This window comes from Ictidomys tridecemlineatus, chromosome X, assembly GCF_052094955.1.
Source record: "Ictidomys tridecemlineatus isolate mIctTri1 chromosome X, mIctTri1.hap1, whole genome shotgun sequence".
In the NCBI taxonomy this organism is placed as follows: domain Eukaryota; kingdom Metazoa; phylum Chordata; class Mammalia; order Rodentia; family Sciuridae; genus Ictidomys; species Ictidomys tridecemlineatus.
In genome coordinates this window covers 74,123,935-74,138,938 of record NC_135493.1, presented here as the reverse complement: position 1 = coordinate 74,138,938, position 15,004 = coordinate 74,123,935, and positions in this window count along the sequence as shown.

The following is a 15,004-nucleotide window of genomic DNA, read 5'->3' as shown; positions in this document are numbered from 1 at the left end:
TTTCTCTGAAGGCATTATACCTTGGGTTTATTTGTTTTTGTACTCATTCTAGTTTAGAATTCATTTCTAGTTTTTTTTCTCTTATGTCTAATTCTTTCCTTAGTTCTAGTAACTAATTTTGAATTTTTCTAATCCTGATTTGTGTTGTTCTTTCATATTTTGTATCATGTTCTTAATGTTTCTTTTTTTTACTCATTTTGAAATGGTAGGTTGTAATTTTCATGTTTTATAATCATGTATTTCTGCCATACTTCATTATCAAGGGGTGTTATTCTCCTTATTCTCTTTTTTATTATAATAAATGCAAGCCTTGCTGGGTGTGGTGGCAAACATCTGTAATCCCAGTGACTCAGAAGGCTGAGGCAGCAAGATTGCAAGTTTAAGACCAGCCTAGACAACTTAGTGAGACCCTGTTTCAAAATAAAATAAAAGCTGGTGATGTAGCTCAGTGGTAGGTAGTGTGCCCCTGCGTTCAGTCCCCAGTATGGCAATAATTAAATAAATAGATCCTTTCTGTTGCTCATTTTTACCGTTTTTTTAAAATTTTGTTTTTTAAGGAGAGTGAATTCAGTATATGTTTTCTAATTTCATGGCTTTTAGCTCCCTCTTCTGTTGCTTTTGTGTACTTTAAAAATGTGGTAGCTCTACACTGAGCCCCAGCCTCAGACCTAAAACTGAATTTCTTATACATGTCTTTTGATAGATATATGCACTCATTTATGTTGAGTGCTTACCTCAGATGTCTTTCTCAGATGTCTTCGTGCTGTTCTCCCCCACTTTCATCTGGACTACCTCTTGCTGTGCTTAGCTTGGATTCTATTCCTAGCAGTTTCTTCTCAGTGTGGGGCTTTTTTTTTTTTTTTTTCAGGAATGGTGTTGCAGCTGGTTAGTGTTGAGAGTTCATAGGGCTTATACTGCTCCAGATCTAGATTGCTGCAACCTCTTTAGGTCTTACCTGCTATTGGTATATGCAAAATCTTTCCCAGTTTCACCTGCCATCCTCAAATTGGCCCTCTGAGTTTCCAGCAAGTAACTTTGGGTACTTGGGAATTCTCTGGTCTGTCAGATGCTTCATTGCTTCCCTCTGCTTCCATTCATACAATTGCAAATAACATGGATGTCTTATAGTTATTGGAAGTTTGTATCCCTTCCTCATATTTGGAGTTAATGGTGATATCTTGTTACCTAGCTTTGTAACAGGTATTATTCATGGATTTTGGTTTTTCTATCCTATTTTCTCTGTTTTAATTGAGGACTACAGGGAGATTTTGAAACTATGTCACCTCTACCTCCTCTAAATATTTTTTAGTCATCAATGAATTTTTATTTAATTAATTAATTTAGTTACATGTGGTGCTGAGGATTGACCCCAGTGCCTCATAAATGCTAGGCAAGTGCTCTAGCACTGAGCTACAACCCTAGCTCTCCTATTAAGGTTTTTTTTTTTTCAAATTTTTGGCATTTTTTAAATGCCAAAATTGGCATTTTCAGTGTTTTTAAAAAACTAAGTTTAACCTTTTTGGCAAGAGAAAAGTGTGTTTCACTAATTGTTTTTATAATTTTCTAGGGAAAAAAAAACATTTGTGGGAATTTTTAAGGCCTAGGTTAAAAGAGCATTCCTTGACAAAGTGATTGTGTGTACTTTTGCCAGGCACTTATGGACAATACTCGTCTTAGACTATGTAAACTAATTGAAGGTTTTTAGTGTACCAAGTGGTGTGTGTTTAATTAAACTTATGTGTGGACCAGGTTATTGTTCAATTTCTCAGGGACATATTTCTCCCCTCTCCATTTGTTGGGTTGAGGATTGGGTTGGGTGGGGTTACCTTTTGGTCTGCCCTTATTTGAGGTTGTAGCATGTTCAGGGTTCAGCTAAGATCCAATGGTACAGAAAGGAGGCCTCTGTTTTCACTCGCTGTGGATGTCCTCTTTTGAATGGTTCACCTCTTGGATGACTCACCTCTTTTTAGATGATCTTGAATAGACCTAGCGGCCCATGAATATTTTAGTTAACAGTTGCCAAGCATTGCAAATGCTCCCAGGTCAAAGGCAGCTTCAGTAGACCACATGTCCCCATGAGTGTCATTTCACTTTATTTTATTTTCATAAATCCTTATTATCATACCAGTCCTTTGATAACTTTAATAATATGATTTAAGCCAGGCATGGTGGAGCATCCCTGTAATCCCAGAAACTTGGGAGGCTAAGGCAGAAGGATCACAAGTTCAAAGTCAACCTCAACAACTTAGTGAGGCCCTAGGCAACTTAGTGAGACCCTGTCTCTAAATAAAAAATAAAAAAGAGCTGGGGAAGGGTTGGGGTTGTGGCTCAGGGGTAGAGCACTTACCTACCTTGTGTGAGGTGCTGGATTCAATCCTCAGCACCACATAAAAATAAAAAATAAAATAAAGGTATTGTGTCTAACTAAATATATATATATATTTTTTAAAAGGGCCGAGTAGTAGGGTGCAGTGATGCATTCCTGTAATCCCAGTGGCTCAGGAGGCTGAGACAGGAGGATCATAAGTTCAAAGCCAGCCTCAGGAATGGTGAGGCACTAAGCAACTCAGTGAGACCCTATCATTAAATAAAATACAAAATAGGGCTGGGGATGTGGCTCAGTGGTTGAGTGCTCCCGAGTTCAATCCCCACTACAAAAAAAAAAAAAAAAAAGAAATTTTATGCTTTATTCATTCTCTTAAGAGGTTTTCTATGAGAAGGTTGGTTCAGATATCCAGTCCACCATATTATCAGGAATGGAAGTCTGGCTTCATATTTCTGTCATTACTTTCTTGTATAGTTTTTATTTATTTATTTTTCACTGGAATTTCAATCTGCCTTTTATATTTTTGAGGAAAAAAGGATACCTTCTTCAAGTCAGTAATATGGTCTAGATTCTTAATCTATCCATTGGTTATATACTATTGCATTCATTGGTTTTTTTTTTGTGGTACGGGAGATCAATCCCAGGGCTTCACACATACTAGACAAGCACTCTACCACTGAGCTAAATCTCTAGTCTCCATTTCATTTTTCTTGAGGACATTCTTCCTGATTGTTTTCAAAAATACTATATAGTTGTCTTCCTGGAATTTTGTTTTGCTCATTTGTAAGTCTACTATTTCTTGTTTCCCATGTCTTTCTCTTTTTGAAATTTACCCTAGTTTTGTCTGAGTATATCTTTAAGTATGCAAGAGATATTTTTTGAGTTCTTACATTTCTTTTTATATATTTATTTTTTGTAGTTGTAGTTGGACACAATAACTTTATTTTATTTATTTATATGTGGTGCTGAGGATTGAACCCAGGGCCTTGCACATGCATAGTGAGCACTGTACCACTAAGCCATAACCCCAGCCCTGAGTTCTTACATTTCTGGAGATAACTTTTTGTGCTCATACTTGATTGATGATTTGGCTGGATTTTAAACTCAAAGTTTGAAATCATTTTCTCTCACAATTTTAAAGTGTTGTTTGGGCTGGGGGTGTAGCTTCAGTGGTAGAGCCTGTTGTTAGCATGAACATAGCCCCAAGATCATTTTCTAGGGCTAAAAAAAAAAATTAAGTGTTATAACATCCAGTTTCATTAATCTGATTTTTTTTTGTTTCTTTTTGGGTAACTTACCTTTTTCTCTCTGGAAGCAGTTACAATTGTCTTTTTATTACTGATGATGTAAAATGATAACATCTAGATATGGGTCCTTTTTTTCACCTTTGATTTTAGTAGCCCCTTTATAATCTTCTCTGAAGTATCTCTATTCCCTCCAGAATTAATTCTGCTTGCTCTTTGCCTTTATTTTCATGAGGCTGCTTATCTTAATATATCTGGTGGTTCTTGACTGTCTTTTATATTTAAAATGAAAGAAAATGTAGTTGACATAGTTTCCTCTACTTTATATATGTAGATCCATTTTTTTTTCACCAGGTCTCTCCCTGAATAGGGAGTCTGAACAGGATATTGTATAACAGGTCAGGGTTTGTGACAAGTAACCTTCTATTTAGATGTAGGTTAAGGAAGTTGTCTCCAGGCTGGCAGCCACCAAATGCCAGATTAATAAATATTTTCTTTTGCTGTGGTTCATCAACACCTACACTACCCTTTAGTTTTCTCCAGGCAGTTTATTCAATTTCTTTTTTAATCCATCTTAATTTTTTTTTTAGTTGTAGATGGATACAATACCTTTATTTTATTTATTTTTATGTGATGCCAGGGATCAAACCCAGTGCCTCATGCTAGGCAAATGCTCTACCACTGAGCTACAACCCTGGCCCAGTTTTTTCAATTTCTATTGAGTCCTACTCCAGTTTTGTTTCTTTGGGGGCTAGAAGGTAAAGATTTGGTTCACTATTCCACATATGGGGATGATGGATGGGAGGATAGTGGGGAACCAGTTGGGAGCATTTGTTTCACAGACAGAACTTCCAATTCACCTCCTAGTTTTCAGACTCTCTTCTTATTTTGACCTTGAATACTTGCCAGCTCTGAAACAGGAGTCTCTCTGGGATTCTGCCAGACACATTGGCTTATTCCTTTCTGTTTCTTCAGTTGACATATTTCCAATCTTCCAGAAATTTGTTAAACCTATTTTTTCACTGTTAAGAACTTATTCCTTTATTACCATTTTAATGGGATGTGAAAAGGGAGATAGATAAGCACATATCTTTAGTCAGGCATCTTTGATTAGAACTCTCTTATCTTTATAATGGCTTCATGGTAGACCTTTGTGTGGATGTAATATAGTTTATTAAACATCCAAGTCATGGACATTTGGGTTCTTTCCAATTTTTCACTATTCAAGTAATGCTGCAGTGGACATCCTTTGCACATGACTCTTTAGGCATCTTTGCAAATATTTCTATAGGATAGATGCATGGAAATAAAATGGATAGATATTGCCAAATCACTCTCTTAAAACATTGATCCACTTCACACTCCAACTAGCAGTGGGTGGGAGTATTTTCTTCCCCGCATCTTTGCAACACTGTTTAAAATGAAACTTCTTCCATTTTGCCGAGCAGACAGGCAAAACTCTGCTTTATAATTGTTTTAATTTGTGTGTGTGTGTGTGTGTGTGTGTGTGTGTGTGTGTGTGTATGTGCGCGCACGCACACACATGGTTCTAGGGATTGAGCCTAGGGTCCCTCTACCACAGAGCTACATCCCCAGTTCTCTTAATAAATTCATTCATCTAGTTTGCAGTACTGGAGATTGAACCCAAGGCCTCACACATACCAGGCAAGCATTCTACCACTAAGCTACAATCCTAGTACTTTTAAATTTTTAAAATTTTGAAACAGGGTCTTGCTAAGTCGCAGAAGCTGACCTTGAACTTGTGATTCTCCTGCCTCAGATTCCCAAGTAGATAGGATTAAAGGTGTACACTATTGCACCTTGTATTTCTTAATTATGAATGAGGTTGAGCATTTTTTCATTAACAGATTTCTTCTGTGGGGCTGGGGTTGTAGCTCAGTGGTAGAGCACTTGCCTAGCACATGTGAGGTGCCACAGTTCAATCTTCAGCACTGCATAAAAATAAATAAATAAAATTTAAAAAAGGAATTGTGTCCAACTACAACTAAAAAAAATATTTTAAAAATTTCTTCTGTGAGTTGCCTATTGATATTTTTTCTCATATTCGTATTTTCTCCAAGATATTTCTGGGAGCTTCTTAAAATATTGTGTATCACCATTCTAACTCTGAGTTTATATCATTAATAAGTTTAAAATATGTAGGGTAAAAAAAAATCTAAGCAAACTTCTTTACCACTTGATTTTTTTCCCTTTGGTACTAGGGACTGAACCCAGGGGCCCTGAACCACTGAGTCACATCCCAGACCCCTTTTTAAAAATAATTTTTAAAATTTTTTATACCTTTATTTTATTTGTTTATATTTATGAGGTGCTGAGGACTGAACCTAGTACCTCACACATGCTAGGCAAGTGCTCTACCACTGAGCTATAGCCCCAGCCCCCATTTTATTTTTTGAGAGAGGGTCTCACTGAGTTGCTCAGGGCCTCTCTTAGTTGCTGAGGCTGGTCTCAAACTTGTGATCCTCCTGCCTCTGCCTCTGCCTCCCAAGCTGCTGGGATTTCAGGCATGCACCACTGCACCTGGAACTACTTGATTTTTTTTTAAAGTTCTTAATATGATGATGCACATTGTAAAGAAGTGAATTTAGCATGCACAATTTTCCAGCTAATCTGACCATGAAACATTTTTCTTGGTGTATCTTGAGGAATTAATTCAGAGGAACTAATTCAACAGTTCTGTTTTCCTATCAAATAATTAAGCTCACTGGGAGTGAGGGCTATATCTGTCTCATTAACCATTATATAACCAGCATCTAGTACCTGGCATGTAGTAAATGCTTAGTAATTATTTGTTGAATAAATGAGTGGATAAATATGTTAATGTGTAATAAATTAACATTTTTCTTAGTATGGTACACTGGTAGATACTGTTCAAGATTTAGAATTACTCTATTTCATGTAATCTGAAAGTTATTGAGTACAAGAGGCACCCTCATTTTATGCACCACTATGAAACAATACGCTGCCAATTAAATTATAACATAAGGCACTTTTAGCATTTAGGAATTGGCATTTAAAATTATTGAAGGTGGGCTTGGATTGTAGTTCAGTGGTGGAGCGCTTACCTAGCATGTGTGAGTCACTGGGTTCAATTCTCAGCACTGCATATAAATAAATAAAATAAAGGTCAATCGACAACTAAAAATTTTTTTTTAAATATTGAAGATTCTCTTTAAGATTTATTTGGAAACGGATTTCATCATATATCACTTTTTTGTGCATATATTAGAAAGAATATTGACATAAAATAAATTGGTTAAGGAATTTCTAAAACATCTTCATACCTGGAATCTGATGCCTCTGAATTATTTTTTGGCTTAGTCAACATGTTCTGTGCTTCCTGCATATTATTCTCTTTGCCATTAAGGACATAGATGAAGCTGGATGTGGTAGTTCACGCCTGTAATACCAGCTATTTGAGAGGTTAAGGCAGGAGAATCACAGATTCAAGGCCAGCCTGGGCAACTGAACAAGACCTTGTATCAAAATAAAAATGTTTTAAAGGGCTGTGGGTGTAGCTGAATGATGGAGCATTCGGCTAGCTGTGTAGGGCTCTTGGTTTAATACTTATTAACACTGTAAAAACAAACAAATCAACAAAAAGATACAGATAATTTCTGTGGAGGAAAACAGTGTTCTACTATTGTTTTCTTCCTTGTTGATACCCATTCTGCAAGTTTTGATGCTAGCACTTCCTTGATCTTACCAGAAGGTGGCAGACAATGATAACTATATCACAACTGCTTCCAGTCCTTATAGCAATTGTAAGACTCCATTAACTGTAAAATGAATCTCGGGTTCAAAAATTTTAAAAACATGAGGAATGTGCATCTTTAAATCCATGAAATATGTTATCAGATATTATTGTTGTGCTCCTCCTGAATTCTGTAATTATTATTATTATCATTATTATTATTTGGTACCAGAGATTGAACTCAGGGCACTCAACTACTGAGTCACATCCCCAGCCCTTTTTTTAAAAAAAATTTTTTTTGAAGTTGTAGATGGACAGAATGCCTTTATTTTATTTGTTTATTTTTATGTGGTGCTAGGGGTTGAACCCAGTGCCTCACACATGCTAGGCAAGTGCTCTGCCACTTAGCTACAGCCCCTTTTGTATTTTATTTAGAGACAGAGTCTCACTGAGTTGCTTAGGGCCTCACTAAATTGCTGAGGCTGGCTTTGAACTTTCCATCCTCCTGCCTCAGCCTCCAGAGCTGCTGAGATTACAGGTGTGTGCCACTGTTCGCGGCTGTAATTATCTTTGGCTAAATTTCTCTCTTTCCCTTCATAGCCCAGCAACTCAGAAAAGTAGTATTTACTTTTTTTCTTTCCCTTCCATTTATTCCTTAATTCACCACATTCTGACCCTCATCCCTCCAGTAGTGGTTTGTTTTCAGTCCTCATACACAATCATTCAATAACCAGTAAATGCTTCTTGTCTATTTAGGAAGACAAATTACAGAATCTTACACCTAGACAATTTCCTAATTCTGCTCTCTTTTATATAGCAAACCATCACATATTTTTCCCCTTTAAGATTCATTTCATTTAAGTTTAATAGTTCTATCTCTTTCAGCCAACCTTCATGTGACAAAGTTTCCAGAAAATTGCCATCTTCTGTTGCCTTAAGCAGAATATGCCCTGTAGTTTACAGTGATCCTCCTCAGATGCAGAGCCTCAAAGGAAATGCATGATGCCTCTTCCTACAGTGAAAAGGTACAATGGAACCACAGTGACCTAGCACTCCTTCCACAATTACTAGGCAGCTTTTGTTCCTATTCCCCATATATTCTCTTTCAAATGTTTGACCTTTCTTTTCAGGTTGCTTGCTCTATCCTTGTTTCCTCCCATTGTGAAGATGTCCTTGCCTCTCCTTCTTAAAGAAAACTGAAGCCAAATACCAGCTCCCCAAACTCACAATTGAGTCACACTTGTGTTGAGCCAATAATCCTGTTTCCTTCCCTCTATGAGAGGGTAATCCTTCTACATGTGCTCAGAGTCATAGATCTACAAGGACCTGGCTAGGCCAAAATCATTAGTTCTCTTTCTTATCTCTTCAGCCTTCCCATCACCTCTATGGATTCTGGCCCAGAGAAGGAACCTATGAGTTATTTATTCCTTAATCCATCACATTCTGACCCTCATCCCTCCAGTAGTGGTTTGTTTTCAGTCCTTACACATTCATTCAACAACCAGTAAATACTTCTTGTCTATTTAGGAAGACAAATTACAGAATCTTAGCTTACCATTAAGCTGCATCCCCAGTCATTTTCATTTTTTATTTTGAGAAAGGGTGTCTGCTAAATTTCTGAAGCTTGAGATCCTCCTATCTTAGCCTCCTCCCTCACCCCCTCCACCAGTCACTGAGATTCTGGGCATGTACCACTGTGCCTGGTTGTACTACCATGGATTGCTGCCCTTAGCCAATAAACATGGTAATGAGCAAAGCTATACTTCATTAATTCTACATCCTCCTTTAGTTGATTTGCTTCCTTTTTTGTAAATAAAATTCATTTAACATTTTTGTTAATATTTCTTTTTTGGTCCGAAAATTTAAAAGGTATAAAATAGCATATAGTACTAGGAAAAATTTCCCTCCTATCCCTTAGCATTTGGCAACCAGGGTTTTCAATTTCTCCTGTATCCTTTTGCAGTACAGCCCCAGTGTCCTAAGGCATCCAGTGTGTGATAAATAAACTTATCTCTCATGCATCTAGAACGGCATTAGTTAAGGTGCAGTTTTTGAAGAATTGAGAAAATAGTCACACAGTAATTTTCTATAGGGCTTTAGTCTGAATACTGGTTGAAAAAAGCTATAGAGAAACTGCATACATAAACAGTTGTGTGTATGTGTGTGTGTGTGTGTGTGTGTGTGTGTATAATTTTCTCCCTTTTTAGAAAAATGGTACATTTCTTTTTCTTTCATATTCTCTCTCCCCCCACCTTCTCTCTTTCTCTCAATGGGATCTCAATGTTCCCAGGCACTCCTGGGCTCAAGGAGTGCAGATCCACCTACCTCAGCCTCCCAAGTAGCTGGGATTAGAGGCACATGCCACCATGCCTGAATAGAGAAATGGTGCATTTCTTACGTGTCGTCTCATATCTCCTTCCATTTATCAGTATGTATTGAGGATCTGTATCTCTGTCTTGATTGGATATGTGTACCTCCACATCTAAAGAACTCTTTTATTGAAAAAAAAAGAATTCATCTGTACCTTACAAAAAACAGCTTTATTGAGCTACACTTCACATTTCATGTAATTCATCTATTTAGGCATACAATTTACTGGTTTTTAGTATACTCACAAAGCTCTGCAACCATCACAACAATCAATTTTAGAACATTTTTATCACTTCATAAAGCAGCACCATGCCCATTAGCAGTCACTCCCCATTTCCTCCTAATCCTCCCAGTCTTTAGCAGTCACTAACCTGCTTTCTGTCTCTATATGTTCACCTATTCTGAACATTTTGTGTAAATGGAATCATATAATATGTAGTCTTTTGTAACCGTTTTTTTTTCACTAGTATAGTTTTCAAGGTTCTTGTTCTAGCACATGTCAGTACTTTCTTTCTTCTTCTTCTTCTTCTTCTTTTTTTTTTTTTTTGGTACCAGGGATTGAACTCAGGGGCACTCAACCACTGGGCTACATCCCCAGCCCTATTTTGTATTTTATTTAGTTACAGGGTCTCACTGAGTTGCTTAGGGCCTTGCTGTTCCTGAGGCTGACTTTGAACTTGCAATCCTCCTGTCTCAGCCTCCTGAGCCACTGGGATTACAGGCATGCACCACCGTGTATGGCCTTCTTCTTTCTTTCTTTCTTATTTTGAGACAGGGCCTTACTATGTTTTCTAAGTTGGCTTTGAATTCATAATACTCCTGCCTCAGCCTACTTTATTTCTCTATTAAATAATATTTTATTTTGTGGACAAACTACATTTTATTCACCCATTTGTCAATTGGTAGGCATTTGAATTCTTTCCATTTTGGGCTCTATGAATCATGCTGCTGTCAATATTTGTGTAAGATCTGGGAATGGTGGCATACACCTGTAATTCCAGATTTGGGAAGCTGAGGCAGGAGAATTGCTAAGTCTGAGGCCAGCCTCAGCAACTTAGTAAGACTCTGCGTCAAAATAAAAAATGAAAAGGGATGGGGACATAGCTCAGTGGTAGAGTGCTCTTGGACTCAATCCCTGATATTGAAAAATATATATATCAGAGATTTTCTGTATATGTTTTCATTTTTCTTGAATATATACCTAGGAGTGAATGGCTGGGTCACATGATAATTCTGTTTAACCTTTTGAGGAATTGCCAAACTGTTTTTCCAATAGGCTACACCATTTTACATTCCTACCAGTATATTCTTATGTGATTATTCCACATCTTCACCAGTACTTGTTATAATCTGTCTTTTTGCTCATGGCCATCCTAGTCTATGGTCATAGCACCCTGAGCATGCCCAGTCTTATATGATCATAGTCATCCTAATGTGTATGAAGTAGTATCTCCTCATCATCAGTATTATCATTATTATTACTACTACTACTATTATTATTATTTGTACTAGGGATTGAACCCAGGGATGCTTAACCACTGAGCCACATCCCCAGCCCACTGGATTTGAATTTATGATCCTCCTGTCTCAGCCTCCAAAGCATCTGGGATTATAGGCGTGCACCACTGCACTCAGCTCATTATATTTTTGATTTGTAGTTTCCCATGATTAGTCATATTGAGCATATTTTCCTGTCCTTATTGGTCATTTGCATATCTTCTTTGTATAAATGTTTATTTAGAATCTTTGCCTATTTTCTTAAATATTTTTTTTTAGTTGTCGTTGGACAAAATATCTTTATTTTATTTATTTATTTTTATGTGGTCCTGAGGATCGAACCCAGGGCCTTGCATGTGCTAGGCGAGTGCTCTACTGCTGAGCCACAACTCCAGCCCCTACTTTTCCTAATTTTAAATTAAGTTAGCAGGAGGGGGGGTGATGTTCCCCAATCTAGACAGAAGAACTTAAATTATTTTATTTATTATTATTACTATTATTTGATGCTGGGGATTGAACCCAAGGGTGTTTTACCACTGGGCTATCTCCCCAGACGTTTTTATTTTCTATTTTGAGATAAGGTCTTGCTAAATTGTTGATAATCTAATACACTGCTGAGGCTGGCCTCAAACTCATGATCCTCCACCTCAGCCTCTTGAATTCCTGGAATTACAGGTGTAAACCACCATGCCTGGAGTCTTATTATTTTTATTGTGGTATATCATAAAGTTTACCATTTAAACCAAGTAAGGTATAAATTTCCATGGCATTAAGTACAGCCACATTGTCAAACAATCATCACCACTGTTCATTATCCTCAGCTGGAAACTCTACTCATTAAATACTAAGTCTGCATTCTCTTCTCTCACCAGCCCTGGCAACCACCATTCTGCTTTCTGTCTCTGTGAATGTGACTACGCTATGAACCTCATACAATGGAATCATACAATATGTGTCCTTTTGTTGCTTGCTTATTTTCCTTAGCATAATGACTTCAGGTTTCTTCTGTTGTAGCATGTGTCTATATTTTCTTACTTTTTAAGGCTGAATAATATTCCATTGTATGTACATACCATATTTTGTTTATCTATTCATCTGTTCATAGACAGTTGAATTGATTCCACCTTTTGATTATTGTGAATAATGTTGCTATGAACATAGGTTTAAAAACATCTGTTCAAGTCTCTGCTTTCACTTTGTGTGGGTGTATACTAATAAGTGGAATTGCTGGATTATATGGTAATTCTTTGTTTAAACTGTTAAGGAATCACATACTGCTTTCTATGGTGACTACATAATTTTACATTCCCAGCCACAATACATGAATTTCTTCACATCCTCATCAATACTTGTTATTTTCTAGATTTCAGTTTAATTTGTTTTGTTTTGCTAATAGTCATCCTAGTAGATGTAAAGTGATAGTCTTCTTATGATTGAGTTACAAGAGTTCTTTATATATTCTAGATATAAGTCTCTTATCAAATATAAGATTTTCACATATGGGCTGGGGTTGTAACTCAGTGGTAGGACACTTGTCTAGTATGTGTGAGGCACTGGGTTCAATCTTCAGCACCACATAAAAAATAAACACATAAAATAAAGGTATTATGTCCATCTACAACTAAAATTTTTTTAAAGATTTGCACATATCTCCTCCTCTATTGTAGTTTGTCTTTTCGCTTTCCTGATACTGTTGTTTGAAAAATGTTTTTAATTGTGATGATAGCTAATTTATCTATTTTTAGTTCTTGTAGTTCATGCTTTTGTTATCATAGCTAATAATCCATTGCTAAGTCCAGGGTTATGAAGATTTACACCTGTACTTTCTTTAAATGTTTTTTAGTTATCAATGGACTTTTATTTTTTATTTTTTAATATGTGGTGCTGAGAATAGAACCTGGTGCCTCATAAATGCTAGGCAAGGGCTCTACCACTTAGCTACAACTCTAATCCATGCACCCATGTATTTTCTTAAAAGATATTTATAAATTTAATGATTAAATTTAGGTCTTTAATCCATCTCAAGCTATTTTTTTGCAATACTGTGAGGTAAGGGTCTAAATTCATTCTTTTGCATACAGACATCTAGTTGTCTCAGCAGCATTTGTTGAAAAAATTATTTTTCTCCCATTGCATTATCTTGGCACTCTTCTAAAAAATCATTTAACAAGAAACCGGCATCCAGGGTGCATGCCTGTCATCCCAGCTACTCAAGGCACTGAGAAAGAGGATTGCAAGTTCCAGACCAGCCTGCTTCACTGACTCAGTGAGGTCCTCAACCACTTAGTGAGACTATCTCAAAATAAATAAATAAATAAATAATGGCTGGGGATGTAGCTCAGTGGAAAAGAGCCCCTAGGTTCAATCCCCAGCACCCAAACAAGCAATAGAAATAACATTTTTAAAAAACTGGTATCTAGCTTGGTAGTATAGTACTTGCCTAGCATGAGAGATGTACTGGGTTCAGTGTGCAGTACTGAAAAAAATCAATTACCAACAGATACATACATAGATTTCTGGACTCTCAATTCTATTCTATTGGCCTATATGTCTGTCCTTATGCCATGTATCCTACTGTATTGATTACTGTAGCTTTGTAGTTTTGAAATTGGGAAGTAGACTCCTCCAACTTTGTTCTTGTTTTTCAAGACTGTTTCAATGATTTTGGGTTCCTTGAATTTCCATGTAATTTTTAGGATCATCTTGTCAGTTTCTACAAAAAAGCTAGCTGGAATTTTGATGCTATTACTTTGAAACCACAGATCAATTTGGAGAGTACAACCATCTTAATAATATCAAGTCTTCTGATCCATGTATATGTGATATCTTTCTATTTAGTGAGCTCTTTAATTTCTTTCAATACTGTTTTGTAGTTTTCTGAGCATAATTTTACATTTCCTTTGATAAATTGATTCCTAAGTATTTTTTGATATTGTTATAAATGAGATCATTTTCTTATTTCATTTTCACTGTATTACTTCTGTGTAGAATTTGGTTTGGTTTTTGAAAATTAAACTTGAAACTTGAAACTTGGTTGAACTCATTTATTAATGTTCTATCGATTTTTAGTGGGTTCCTTGGGATTTTCTATGTGAAAGGTCATATCATCTGCAACTAGATGGGTTCAGTCTCCAGTACCAAAAATATACATTACAGAGATAGGGGTATAGAAGTATATCACACTAGATTTTGAAGAATATTATATGGCAAGTGTATTCATTTGCTAAGGCTGTCATAGCAAAATATCACAGACTGAGTGGCTTAAACAACAGACATTCATTTTCTCACAGTTCTGGAGGCTGGAAGTCCAAGATCAAGGTTTTGACAGGTTTAATTTTTTTCTGAGGTCCCTTTCTTTTCGTAGAGGGTCAGCTACTCACTGTGGCCTCATCTGTGTACGTTTGCCTCTGGTGTCTCTTTATTATATAAATTTCCTCTTGTTTAAAGGTACCAGTCAGATTAGATAAGAATTCTACCCTAACGGCCTCATTTTACCTACCTTTTTAAAGGACAAATCTCAAAACACATTCACATTGTGAAATACCAGGAGTTAGAATTTCAACATCTGAAATTTGGAAGAGCACAATTCAGCCCATAGAGCAAGGGAGAATTTTTATAATGTGAGTAAAAAAATAAAGAACATAATATTTAATGTAACCCTAATAGTGAAAACACATACAGTGAAAGACTTGGAAGGAAATACTCTAAAATACTAGCAATGGTTTTCTTAGTGTTTGGGAGTTATGAATAATTGAAACTTTTTATCTTTATGCAAATCTATATTTTCCAAATTTTCTGCAGCATACACGTATCCTATAATGGGAGAAATGCAATGAAAATTACATTTAAATT